Consider the following 15,037-nt stretch of genomic DNA (forward strand, 5'->3'; position numbering starts at 1 on the left):
GTTCGATTCCCCCACTGGACGAGCAGTGTGGTGGAGTGATGTCCCCATCCCCCATTAGCTGGCTGATGTGCCCTTGAGCAAGGTACTTAACCCCCAATATGCTCCTCCGGTGTGTTTCACTGCATGTTGCGTGTGTGTGTTTCAATCATAAGTATAAGTGATGGGTTAAATGCAGAGAAGTAATTTCCCAGCTTGGGATTAATAAAGTAAAAAAAAAAAAACTTTCCAACAACTCTCCATCTCTTATTGTAGATTCTGTGTATTGACTGTATTTACATCACTCAAGGTGTTCTACCATGATTTTAGCTTTTTATGCTAGTAAGTGTACTAAGTTGCTGTCATAAATTGGTGAACATGGTAAACTACCACTAACACCTCATTGTGAGTATGTTAGCATGCTAATGTTAGCATTTAACTCAAAGATTTGCCTCACACAGCCTCATGCCTGCAGACTTGAGTCTAGACAAATCAGGCAACGTATATCTTTCAACAGTGATCAAACTGATTGCATCTGTTTCTGACAACTGTTGTCTCACATTTCTGTCCAGGGCATCAGGATCATCAGTCATGCTGAAACTTTTCACCCGTACTGTATTTCCTCACGTGATTTAGTTGATGTCTTGTATTACAAAATGTATTTGGTGAAGAATTAAAACCTGCTAATGGTAGCATTTTTCCTCTTACAGTGTAGCTAATGTCCTTTCCTGTCTGCTGATAAATTAGTGAATGAAGAAGATTTTTTTGTTTTTGCAGGAAAGTGCATAGAAGAATTTGATTTACTGTAACATTTTAATGCACCGAGGCTCAGTGTAAGTATCCAACATCCAAAGCTGACATACGAATGAATGTAAATAAGCCTGTTTACATGTTCTGACACTACTTTGGCATCGACAGGTAGCAGCGGTGAGGGGAGGCTGACAGTGTGGAAGCATCAGTGAAAAGAACGGTGAGAGCCACACAGATACAAAGAAAGAGACTGAAACTGAAAGCAGCCTGCAAGTTGTTTATAGGGCAGATGTGGTGCTGGTGATGCTCCTTATAATAGAGTTGGTGGTTGGTGTCAGGTTACCCCCCCACCTCCTCCTCTGTGTGTCTCTTTTTTGCTTTCTCCCTCTTTCTGTCACCCTGGCTACATTGGTTCCTGGCTCATAGCTCTTTATTTACTCTTTTAGACCTCACAGTTACAGGACAATTACCCCTGAGGACGTCATCAGCTCTCTCTTCACTCCACAGCTGTCGGTGGTGGAGTCCAAAGGCAAGACACAAACACGGGGGAAGGAAGGGCAGAGGTGGGGACAGAAGATTCCCCACAGAAGGACTGTCAGGCTTCCATGGAGGCTGTTTGTGCCCCCATGACTGAGAGGTAAACAGCAGGTGTTATATAAGGGATGCCTGGGGTGATAATCTAAGAAGGGATTAGTTAAAATAGCATAGAGTAGATTGGGTGACACAACAAGAAACTCGCAGCATTGTTTGGGGTGGCTGTAATGCCTGCTTCACCCTCTGGCAGACACGTAGGCCACTTTGTGTGTACTTTTACACCACTTCTTCTGGGAGGTGAAGCCCCTTCACATGCTGTCTTCTTGTTCCCATGAGTGGATACATGAAAGTCCAGTAAATATTTTCCCCAGGTGAGCCACAAGGCTGCAGTAAACACATGTCTCATCGCCATGTTGAAGATTTTGATGAACTTGCCCCGAGAACGTGGACAGTGTTTTAAAAGTAATAGTGAGAAGTTCTCTGGTCCTAATCAGCCTCTTTAATTCTAGTACCATCATAGCTATGGGCAATAATTATAATTAATTTTACTTTACATTGATGTAAATGAATGTGTGTTGCCACTGATAACTGATATCATGTCTTATAAGGTCAAACCCGCAGAGCTCTGCGAGAGAGACATGATTGTTGTTGATCTGCTTGAGCACTTCCACTTGCTGCTTTTCATTTTTGTCTTTCTCCTTTTATTCTCTCATATATCAGTCTGTCTGCATCTCTCTCACACACACACACACACACACACACAGCCACGCAGCTGCTTGCCAAGCAGTAATCTGATGGGCAGAGCTGTACCCAGATGGTTTGATTCATAGTCCCGCTGTTAGCTGCTGATGTTAAACAGGTGTTACCTGACCTTCATTCCACTGCTGCTCTTCCCTCCTTTGCTCCACCCTATTTCCTCTGTGTAAAACAACACTGTATTATGTCTCTTCCCAGCCCTGCTATTTTTTACTGACACTAGCGTTACAAATCCTGTAATTACTGGCTGGCAAATTGAATTTAAGTGACATACTGACGCCTTTTTATTTTGCCAATATTCTAATCAGAAGCCAATCACCGGTTTGTGTAAACTTGGCCTGAAGCAATTGTCTCCCAGACTGCATTTGGTGCCTCCAGTTATTATGTTCTGCTAATGAGAGCTTCTTTCCATTGTAGTAAACCACCCGATTTGGATGCCATCACTCAATTAAATTGGCGTTATAAGTGGGTAAACAGCACAGTTTTCTATGTACCATTAAAGCTTTTAATGCTGATCAAAACGTCTGGCAGTGCTAAAGTTTGCTGGGTTGCTGGGCACACGCATATTGAGGCGTGTGCCCGTTTTGCCTAATGATCCATGGTGCGATGATTGTTTGTCTTTCTGTCTTAGGGAAATAATTGATTAGGCGTATATTTTTACTGGAAACAAATCTGATTACAATTAAAAGACCAAGTATTTCAGGAGTTTCTGTAATTTCCTGGCTCTTGCGCCTGAATTCTGTATTTTCTTTATGCTATACAAATCAAGATGTAGCCTTATCTCTCTGGTGCTGATATTATTCAACACTGTGTGGCTATAAATAAAAAAAGCCTCGTCATGTAATTACTGGGCTTGCCGGAAGGCTGATACCCTCTACTTATTTGGCCAAACATTACAGTTCCGGTTGGGCCAGATCAAACACACTCCAGCCATCATTCCCCTCTTTGGTGATGTATTGCAAAGTGTTTAATTATGTCAGAAATTTATGTTCTGAGAAAGTGGATCATTCAGATTAAGTTCATGTACAGCCTCCCCCAGTCCACACACGTGAGCATGCAAACTGTTTTAAATAGACCACTAGTGTTTCCCACGCGTGAATACAGCAAGACAACAAACCTTGTTTTCATAACAATTTTTCTAAATATTTAAGTTGAAAATGCAGGTCATAAAATTCTGTCCTTTTTATTTCATAGACTGTACTGAGGATGACAACACTTTGGTGTCTTAGAGCTGTTAATCTCGCCTCAGGGCATAAAACAGCTCTGGTTATCTTTATCTCCACTGAATGGGGGGATACACAAAGAGAAGAGGGTAAGGTGGTAACCCAAGCTTTGGGCCAGTGTCGCAGGGTAGCGTGCTGAGTGTGAGAGGCCTAGATTGTATCCTGTGTTTCCCGTGGCTCGGAGAAAAGACTTCGTTCTCTTTGCCGGTGTCCGATGTCACTGGATCCAGTGGCTGCTCTGGTTACCTGTGAATCCTACTGGGGAAAAGCTGATAGAGAGTTTTTCAGTATGATTTTTTACTACAGCGAAATCTGCATCACATATTTCTTGCATAAAATGGGCAATTCACAGCAACATGCAACAACTTGAGTGACTGTGTTTACATTGGCAAGCAAATAGAATATTCTAACACAAACAAATCCATTTTTATTATCATTTTCATGAGATACCTTCAATTTTGGAGAACTTGACAGTCATCCTGCCAGTCATCCTATACATGGGAAGAGCAGGGTAAGGTGACCAGAGAGGTTGTTCTGGGATAAAGTGATACAAAGCAGCAGGTGTGGGAAGAAATGTCTCGTTTTTCTATTCTACTCAAACTCTGCCATTTCCCAAGGTGGCCATCAGTAGCTTAGATTTCCAACCGTCTGACCCGTGTGTGCATTGACATTGTATGTGTGTTTAAGGGAGAGAGAAATAAAGAAAATGGGGGGAGGTGAATGGTGCAGGATATGAGCACAGTGTGAGAAGCATGCAGAACTGTATTCAGCTTTAAGTTCCTGTGACGTAGTTTTTCATATACAAATCCAGACACTTGGGATTTCAGATCCCAACTTATGCTGTGCAGCCAAACATTATTCAAACTTTAATCGAAATCCTAGTGGAGATATCTGTTGGGGCTAAAGACTACAAGTGTTGAAATGAATAAATAAATCTTAACAGATTATTGATATTTTAGTTGCATTGTCGGTAAAGTGGGCATCATGCTTTGCTAAGGATGAACATTTCGATAAAAACTGTGAGACATACACTTTCTTTCCTTTTTAAAAGTGGATGAGACTACATGTGGGACTACAGCCAGGAGGCCTCTTGGCAAACAGAGTAGAAATAGTGAAGAACACAAAAATAATGTATATGAAGACTTTTAAAACCCCACTAATTTACACATAATATGTCACTTTTTGAAACCATACATAATTGGGAGTGGTTATGGACAGGATTATTTCTTGACAGAGCCAAAGTCAGGCTACGAGCAGTGCCTGAACAGAGCCAAGCCTGCTAGCTAAGCGAAGTTTGATATTTGGTGAACAGATAGGAAAGTTGTATTGCTTTTCTCTTGGCAAGTAAATAAGGTTGTCTTTAAAAATGTCATACTATTCAAAACAAAAGGAGAAACCTTCGGGGTTTATGTGTACCTGGCTTGTATTTACTCTTCTTCAGCTACTAAAGAAATATTCAGGTATAGCTGTCAGACACACAAAGCATAAAGAGATTAAATCAAACGTGTGGAAGCCTGCATGCTGTAGAAATACTCTGACAGTGATTATTTACCTCATATTTTACATAATGTAGCTCTCTTAACAGTATATTAGCAGCTTGTGGTTTGAGAATACATGCGTTCATGAGGCTTTGAAGGGCAGAGGCAGTCTTTTCTCTGATGTGTGTTAAGCTGTTTGGTTCAGCTTGTACCCCCTCTGGCCTGTAATTAGAAGAAATCTGGTAGAGTCCTGACTACAGAACGGGTTGTTCACTCACTGTGAGAAATGTGTTCTCATTTCTCACACTGCTAATGACCCATACCTTGCATTTATACAAAGGAGAAGCAGGAGTGGAGCATGAAAAGCCTAAAACAGACAGATGACTTGTTGTGCACAAGTCTGAACTCAAACCATGATAATACATAGCAGGCCTATCTCTATCTTCAGTCCACTGCAGTGCATGCCTAAGACACTCCAGAGAGCAAAGCAAATATGCTTACTCAGTTTCCCTGGATTCCCTCTGAAGTGCTCCTCTGTGTTTGCTGCCAACTGAACAGCATGATTTTGTCATTATTTCTTATCCTTGTTTTCCCCTTACCCCCCACCCCCCTTATGCTGCTTTGTTTACGTGTCATCTAAACTTACTTAAGTAAATGCATCATCGCTAGACGTTCAGCGAACTTCATGGGAAATCCTTGTAAATGTCCCAGAAGATGCACTGACATCAAAGAAGGAGTTTATTTTAGGGTAAAGTATACACGGTATATGGAAGAGAAGAGGAATGAAGCAAGTGCAAGAGGGAGGGAGAGATTGGCTGCGAAATGTCACAAACATCTGTTCCTTGATGATGCAACTGCATCATGTTTGCAGCTCAGTGAAGCAGGAGCATTATGGTTTTTATGAAATAGACCAAACCCTTCACCTTGTAGCTGCTCGTGAAGGTAAACTGCGAACTTGTTGTATTGCAAACCTGAAAAGGAGCTTAACCCTTTGAAAGTAAATGAGTCATCAACAATACATAAGCGTGCTCCCTTTACACACCCTTTCCTACAAAGTGAGGAAAGCCCTTTGTGTAGTCTTATTGATGCAAAAATCATGGAGCTATGCATGCGCACGTACATAATGAGAGTGACACCATCGTCATGTGGCGTGATGCCCAGTAATTCCGGATCCTCACTCCTGCCCCGCCAAAGTGAAGGCTCCCCACGCCTTGATCTGGTCTGAGTCAGCAGAGCGGGGCTGGTGCCCTGCAGATTTAGCCCATGTTTGTGTGAGCAGGGCTGAGCAGACATGCAGGGGGGTGGGGGGTTGGAGACAAAATTGACTACACAAGAAAAGCAAGAACTGAGCTATGGTTTAGGCAACTTTAATGATATAGTATATGAAAAGGTATTTAGGAGGTAATTACATAATCATAGAAAAGCATGGGGTTCATTTCTATTGTACTACAATACAATAGAAGTGACTTAAACAGTCTTCCATATTATTAAATATCTAAATAATCTGCTTTGCTTTGTCATGATATATGCAGAAATATGAACTCATCACTCCCTGATTATTTTCTGGGAAAAAAGGAGATTTTTATGTGTCAGTGATGAAAAGCATCACACACTACAGGCAGTAAGGGAGCTGAATTTGATTAAATGCTCCTGGTTAAATATCAAATATAAATATGACCCCTTCAAATTTATTTGTCACATAACAAAAGACCTTGTCTCTAACATAACTGCCTGGACCCCGCTTCGCTTCTCTCCCTTAGTGGAGGTTGGAAACATTGACACTATCATAATTTTACTGCAGTATTTATTGCACCCGCTGAGACATACATTACATGTCGCCTGTGTTTTAGGGCCTGAAACACTCGGCTCACTTTAAACAGCTGCTCAGCCTCTCACGGGCAGCGCAGGGCTGATGTATTTCATGGGATGTTTCAAAGCATCGTTTGGAGATATGAAATTCTATATCAGTCATATTCTGGAATGGCTCATGGAAAATGACTTCTCGGGGTGTGTTATTGGGTTCATTGGTAATTTATGGACATATTGAGTGCATAACACTTCAGCTGCTCTTGGTGTTTATTGACGGATGTGTGGAAACTGTAGAGTCGATCAATAACAACGTGTTTACACAGAGAGACAGCTTTCAAATCTGAAATCATCTTGACAGAAATGGTAAAAGAAAGGCAAAAAATAGAAAAAAGAAGCTTTTACCAGTTTCATTGCTTTCAGCTACCACTAACAGTCCCACAATTCAACGTGTCGCATTTTGCACTGTAGATGTGAAATTATTCCATGTGCTTCCCCACACCTGTAACTGATGACAGTGCCCATATATCTATAGTGTTACCTCAGCAACCACACTATTTAAATTTTCACACCACCAATTCTGTGATCATACAACCATCTTGATCTGCTGAGCTCTCTTCCCATTTCCACCATCCATGAACACGGCATCAAGCAATGCAGCTTATCTGCACTAAATCCCAGCATGCACTGGACAGAAGGCGGGGAAAGAGTCCAACATATTCACACTTATATGCACCTCTCAGGATAGTGCTGAGCCACCATGATGCAACATATTTATGTTGTTGTTGTTGTTAATCTTGCACAGTGAGACAAAATCATAAAAACCCACAGTATAAGGTTTTCTCAAAACAATAACATTAAGAAAACTTAAGGGATTTACAAGAAAATTAACATGACCAGTGCTGCTAGACTAGAATAGAGTATCACGAAATTGTGACCATTTCCCCCCCCCAAAAGCCAAACACACACAATACACTTAATACACAAATACACTTTTTCACGTTCCCCTATGTTACCAATGCAGTCTCACAAACACATTGAAAAACATCAACTGAACGGCCACAAATGAATTTCATAATCTGTTACAAGTTGTTCTTTGGTTAAACTGTGCTCAGGCAAACCTTCATTAATGAGGTCATGATGTTTTAGGCTATAACATAAATAACAGCAGTTTAACGTAATCGTTTCACAGGGCGTTAGGAAGAGTCCCTGGGGCTCATGACCTTTAATTTCACCTGAATGTTAATAAACACAATATCAGAAAGTATCAGAGTTGAAAAGGAGCTTTTGTCAGATTGCAGCATATGAGGATAATAGTTGTTTCAATGATCTGCTGATGTTTGTGACGCACTGGAGTTCGGCCACATCCTTAACCTGATTTGTCGTTTGGCCATACATATTTTTTGCTTTAGATCATGTTGTTTGTCTGTAATGCGTCCAACTCTCTGAGGTCAGAGCTTTTGGTTAGTCTGCAGAGAAAGAGAAGGAGGGAGAGAGAGAGAGAGAGAGAGAGAGAGAGAGATTGAAAGGAATATTATTGTGAACAAGAGGAAAGAAAGAAGCAGATGCTCCCTCAGGAGGAGGGTTGAGCTGCCTACCTCCTCTCTCCCTCGCCCCCTTTTTTAATTCTAAGAGCATATGGGCACCAAAGAAAGACCACAGGACAGGACACATGCAGGAGAGGACAAACAAAGAGGGGAAGGAGACAAGAACGAGAGGAGAGAAGAGAGAGAAAATGTGATTAAAAAAACGCTGTGAGAAGGAGGTGTGAGAGGGACTGCATGTTTTAAATAATCACTTTTTTTCACAGATTGGAATAATAGATAGAATAAATAGTGAGAATAGCATTGCACATGAGGCAGCAGGCAGCTCGCCTGCTGAGGCAGGGTGCGGCGAGGATATCCTTGACTTAGTTTGCAGCCTTTTCTGGCTTGAATCTAATCACTGTCAAACCAAATGCCTCTGAGGCTTATTACTTTAATAAAACCATGTGCAACTGTGTTATTTTCTCCAAAATAAAAAATAAAATGTATTAATACTGATGTTTTTTTGTCTTCAAATGATACCTCACGGCATAAATCAATAGACAGCACTTTAGGTAAATTGCACAAAATATGGCTTTCAGTCCAAAATGTGTTTAGCGCAGAGATTTGGAAAATTGCTCACAATAGTTATAGTGCATGTACTGTATAACCTGCACTTGTGCAAGTCATCTCATATGCTATAAGTAGCTTCCTGACTATGACTATTTCGCCTTACAAAATGGACATGCAACTGCAACACCTGCTGCAACTGGAGATAGTGGGCATAAGTTCTGGATGGATTCATAAACGGTTGTTTAATGAATCCAACATTGTTTCTACTGCTAAAAGTCACACAAATAAATAAGATTTGAGGATATGGTGGATAACATGGCAGTAAGACAGCTGGAGTCTCTGACTGAGATAGCTGTTTCCTGATGTTTCCAGTCCTCATGCCAAGCTATACAAACACATCCTGGAGGTATCGCACTGTAGGAACCGCAGGCATGAAATTGTTATTGATATTCTTGTCTGACTCTGGGAAAGACAGAAAACATAGTGTATCAAACGTTCCTTTTCAGTCCTAAATGTCCCGCTGTTATGCTTAATTAAATAACCATGGTCATAAAAGAATGGCAACACAAAAGTCAACCAGTGTGTTCTGTTTAATATGAAGTCATTCTCTGAGCATGATGCTACAGTGTTTTGCTCTGATAGTCACCCTTAGTTTGCTTACCAAACTCTGCAGGAAGATGGAGTCATAAAACCAGCTCAAAGTTTATTTAATTTTATCACAATAATCAATTACAGTTTTATTACTTGGCAGCAGAATATAAAGGGATATATATTTTGTTAGCACCAGGATGTAATGAAAAGCATATTACAACTCAGAAACATGTTAAGTTTGCTTTCCTCTCTTCACTGCTAGGTGTTTGTTAAAGTAACATATTTTTCATGTCAGCGTGTTGTCACGTTATGGCATTTTGTGTTATGCATGTTAAGTCTTGAAAACAGAGAAGCAAGACGCCGTATTTTACTTCCACTGTTCATGCTTGCATCCTGCTTATGATTTGCTCCAGTTTCAAGGCTCTGTGGTCATTTTGCAGCAATGAAATTTGTGCAGAATATAATGCGCCTCCTAATTTTGCATTAACTGCAGTCTTTATTTTATTTATTTATTAATTTATTTACCAGACAACAGAGGCAGTGTGATTCAGGCACAACTGTGTCAAGACCATCGATGTTAGATTAGTCTGCTTTAAGTATAGTGTAGTCTGTGTCTCCAAAGGCCACCCAAGTTAAAAGTAAGTCACATATCAAGATTTGAATGATAGTCCTCTCAGTCAGCTTCTTACTATGAGCAAAGAGACACACAATCTTCCACGAGAGGTCTGGTTATTTTAGTGAAAACATTTCTGCGCTCATCTCACTGGTTTGAAGTGAGCTCAAACACAAAAATCCTCTTATGCACCAGTCAGGATTTTACGACGCAACCGCAGCCAGACACTCCTGATGAAGCAGATTCTTTATTTTTTTGTTTTAATCGTACTACTCTCAATAAATAATAATCAAGGATGTTTTTTCTAAATTAACTAACTGGTATAATTGGTCACAAATATTTTATGTTAGAGAGAAATACAAAGATGTCAGGAGTTTTGATTCCTGTGTGTGTTTATAAAGTTTAAAAGAACTTGTGCAGTTGCTCATTACACCCCGGTTGTTGCCTCATGTGGTACTGATGAGCTCATTTCATTGGCCCAAAGGACAAATCAAGCTCGTTTTCACTCACAACAGTATCTCAAGTGATCGCCTCGGGTCATTGTAAGTATTATTTGTCAGATGAGACTTTTTAACCTTTGACCTTGGCAAGAAGTATCACAAGAGAAGCGTGTGTTCATTTCACAAGAGGTATTGCTCCTCTGAGTTGCCTCAAGGTGACACATGGAGCCAAGAATGCGTTGATTTCAGATGTGGCGAATGGCAGCCATGATGATTGTCAAATTGTTACAGTGTTGTTATTGAAACCATGTTTCACTCAGCAGGAGAGACTCGATCCATTTTTTAAGAAGGCCAGTGAACCACAGTAAAAGAAACAGTGAAATAATTAGTAGATCTGAGAACTGATTTAAAAGCTTGTGATGAGTTAGATCAACACTTGGATCTGCTTGGAAGCAGAAATGGCACATGATCACAGAATGATTGATCCCTCCACTGATTGGCTGTGCAGTTTCGGCTTTGGATGAGTTTTTTTGGATTGAGCCGCAGCGTTTTGCATTGTGAATCTTTTTATACAGTGCGTCGGGTGTGATGCTCTCAGGAGTTTCCTTTTTCTGTAGAAATGCTGGTTTTTGCTGTGACACAGCTTCAGAGAAATTCAGTGAAATGACTGCTCACTCACAAATACTCTGCTTCTTCCAAAACTAGATTGCCTTAAATCTTCAAAGCACACAGACAAAGGAGGATTGAGCAATATAAACAGCAATGATTCTGAACGTTAAGATAATGCGACATTAAAGCAACGCAAATGTGAATCCAGATGAGACTTTACATTGGCTAAGAGTTATATTTGTGCTGTTCTGGAGTTTGGTATTTAACCAGGATTAATAGCTGGAGTTTGTCAAATTCCTTTGGTTAAAGCCCCCAGAGAAAATCATTGTTTGTGAAGGCTAATTCATTCAGCAAGTAAAAGACATCACATTTATTGTAGCATAACTGGTTTAGATGAAGCGGATTGCTCTGAAATTATTGCAGTTTATTAGGAATTAGGAATGTTCCCCTCTAAAGGCAATAAATCATTTTCACAATCTTCTTGGACAACTTATTTTATAAAAGTCATAATGAATCTTTGTTATATCAACATTGTTGCAGGGTTTCAAAGGATTCCTCGGGGAATGGTCTGACTGGCCACCATCAATCTTTCTGTGTCGAGGGGAAAAATTGGAGGTGGTTAGCACATTATATCATTATAGCAATCATAACGTCTCTTAGTCAGAGTGTTTGTGGGTAAGCTCAGTGATCCTATAAAAACGTTTTCAATAGCAATCCTAAACATAATGAGATAATGCTGACTAAAGTATTACTCAATCTATAATGTTCTGCTATTATTAATTCTGTTATAATTATTGTTATGTCTGGCGGTGCATCTACCACCACAGCTAACTGCTGTGGCTTGGTGTTATTGTCAAATACACAAGTAAATTTGGACACATCAGTGCCAGCTTCCATAATATCTTGATTAGTACACATGTTTATGTGTGCGTATGTAGTTGTTAGTGTGTGTGTGTGTATGTGCTTGTGTGTAGCCTGTTGAATTGTGGCAGACTGATGAAATGGTCCTGATCTCATCAGTCCACATCTCTTTACTTCTTCAGTTGGCTTTACAGTCTGCAGTGTACGACACCATCTCTCCTTGGACCCTCACACGAGAAACTATCCCAAAGAGGAAATGAAACGAGGTTTGCAACTTGAGGTGTACATTTTTGACAAAGAGAAGCTGACCGTTGGCTGTATCCTAACTGCTATAGCTGTCACTGTATGTGCTCCACTAATGATATGCACATGATCCAACAAAGTGAAACTCACAGTAGAAAACTATGAGTTAAGAGTTGGGAATTAAACCCAGGTCATCAGAGTTTAAGGTCACATCCGCCCATCCACCAACCCAACCACAACTCCCTCACTTTCCACCATGTTAGTTCAATGTGAAAAACCACCAACTGTTTCCTTCACATTATCATCATGTGGTGGGAAAAAAAATGCCCCATTTTTCCTGAATATATTTGCATTTTAAAACCTTTCGTGCTCATGAACATTGGGGCGAGCATGCATGGTTCATTTGACACTTCGTGCATAAATTCTTATCAAGAGTTTTATCGATGATGAAAATTTTGAAAATTTGACTTAAGACTATCTCTGATTGCAAAATGAAACCCCAGTTTCCCAACATTTTTCTGTCTCTCTCTGTTCCAAACAGTACTGACAGAGCTCCTAATTAGAGCCAGATATGTGCTGCCAAATTCTTCTCAATGGTTTACTGAGTGCTGATGTCAGAGATGCAGTGGAGGTGAAGGTTGAAGCCAATAATTCAGCTCGCCTGTTAGACTCTGAAAATGTTAACAGGATAATACAGCTCTAACTCTTATTCCCTGTTTGTTTTTGACAATCTGCTGTACTTTGAATGGAGTTTAAAAAGTCAGCATAAGTCTACGTAGTTACTCATCTAGATTCATCGATTTGACCAGAAACTTAATAAAAACCCAATTAACATCTTGCCTCTTAGTGTTCAAAGACTTTTAGCTCAACTTGAATCAATCAACTTGAAACAATACGCAAAACTTACTGGGTTTACAATGTGGACTCAATGTGGCAAGATTTAAATAAGGTATTTCTACAATGGCTACTCAGCATCTTCAAATATGAGTTTGAAGGTCTTAAGCTTCTTTAAGTTTCTTTTCTTCTAGCAAGAGAGAGAGAGAGAGGGAAAGATCAACACAGATATGAAACTTTAACTGATTAGTCTTTATACAAATACAGGATTGTATGAACGCTCATAAGAGGTTCACTAGTGTCATCTTTTGGCCACACGTGGTTCAGATTTTGGGGGGGTCAAGGGTCATCATAGCTCTTAATCAGCCAATAATAAGTATCAGCATGAACTCTTGCCTCCACCGTCTTCAGCCTATGTCGCTCTGAATGTAGGACTGAATCTCAAAAGTCCTCCTCATTCAAATATAGATTTTGCTTTTTTTTTCTAACATTTGAGCCATCATTGTCTGCTGTCTTCACTTTTGTAGTCCCAAATGCCAATGCATTTTCTTCAAAAACACCTGCATTTATACTTGAAGCTGAGAAAAACATCAAAAAGAAAGTTCTTTTGCCTTATATCTGTGAAGAGATTGAAAATAGAGGCTCATAGAAAACATATACGGACAGTATGATGCACTTGAGGGGCCAAGTCCATACCAGGTAAAAAGGACAGGGTAAACATGACACCCTCAGGAGACATAAGTCCGACAGACCCCCCAGATGTTGTGTGTTCAGCAAATGTGATTAGGGGTTAATTGAGGGGGAGGGACATTTTGACACATGTCTTATATTTGGAGTGAGAAGAATTAGATATCAGCAGAGGAGGACGGTGAAGATTCTGTGGTTGATTTTTTCATGTACTGACGTTAAAGAGTCCGTAAGGTGCATTACAGCTACATTTGAGTCCCTTTCGTTTGCACTGCTTTTATGAACTGCCTGCAGTTGAGTGCCATTGTTACCGCTGGAATAAAATTGTGCATAATGTGTTAAAGTGTTTCAGTCAATGGCTTTTCACACTCTTATTGTTTGGAGCGAACATTACATCAGAACAACTGTGCTTTTGATCCAGTGCAGAGACCAGGCTTTCATTTTCTTTGGCAATCAGTCCACAACATAGCACATTCTGGTAAGAAAATACACTTACAAGACTGACATGACTTCACATTTCTACATGCGTACATAAAGTCAGTAATGTGTCGAGGGTTCCTACGTCACTGGATTGCTCTGTGAAACCACTTAAGCAGAGCTGGAAGGCTTGTTTTGGTAAACACTCCTCTAGAAACCACCCCGATCAGAATGTGGCTCGGCAGTTGCTGCCAAAATTAATATGCGGTTAATGACATGGTTTGGCAAGGTGCCCTGCGCTATTGATCCAACGTGAATTCTTCCAGTCCACTTTATTTCCCTAATGCAAAACATTCATCACTGACGATTTCTGCTATCCAGCTCAGTTCGATACTGTACACTATATGCAGTATTTTCCCTTTGGCAGCTTCAGGGTTTTCTCGCAGAAAATGGAGAGATCAGATTCGAGATCATCAGATTTACATACTTTTGTCCTCTACACCCTTAAGTGGGTTAAAGGCCACTGGCTAAGAGCCATCAAGCTGTAAATGCTTCTTCAGTTATATAGCAAGATATGTCGCATTTTCACAAGTAAAATTTTTTTTTCTTTCTGCTCAGCAAGGTTTGCAAAAAGTACAGATCATGTGTATGGCTAAAGACTATTTCGCTGTAGTGAATGTGAACTATGTATGACAACATCTGGAGGCGATCTATACAGAATCGCAACATGATGTTAGCAGTAATGCCTGGCTGCCAGCGTGATGGAGAAAGGTTCCCTCAAACAGCCCAAAGTGCTCCAGATGAAGCAATTAATTCAGGCGCGGAGAGCTGGGATGCTGTCACAAACTTTGAGGTTTTGGGCTCATCCATCTGTCTCTGTCTGTCTGTCTGTCTCTCCTTCTCTGTCTCTCTGTCCTTGGGATGGGCTCCAGGTGTGTTGTAAGTCTGTGGTTGTTTCCAGGGTATACACTCACTGCACAGGCGCCAGAGTGCTGCGGTTCTTGCCGATAAGTTTTTATGAAGAGTTGGTTTGGATGGGCCAGTGACACAAACTCATACAGTATACACAGATTTAGTTAACTGTCATTTAGGCAGCTTTCATCAAGCTTCCGAGACTCATACT

General features: G+C 40.4%; 1 long non-coding RNA gene across 2 annotated transcripts in view; it reads left to right on the forward strand.

Moving 5' to 3' along the window:
• Positions 1–22: 22 nt before the first annotated feature.
• LOC124052048 overlaps positions 23–15,037 on the forward strand; it is a 30,145-nt gene continuing 15,130 nt past the window's right edge. The window contains exons 1-4 of one of the 2 annotated variants that reach the window (XR_006841918.1): positions 23–82; positions 754–809; positions 895–946; positions 1,173–1,363. This is a non-coding gene — a long non-coding RNA (uncharacterized LOC124052048). The remainder of the gene's footprint in view (positions 83–753; positions 810–894; positions 947–1,172; positions 1,364–15,037) is intronic. The other variant, XR_006841917.1, reaches the window with a different exon arrangement.

The sequence above is a fragment of the Scatophagus argus genome, chromosome 20, assembly GCF_020382885.2.
Source record: "Scatophagus argus isolate fScaArg1 chromosome 20, fScaArg1.pri, whole genome shotgun sequence".
Classification (NCBI taxonomy): Eukaryota; Metazoa; Chordata; class Actinopteri; family Scatophagidae; genus Scatophagus; species Scatophagus argus.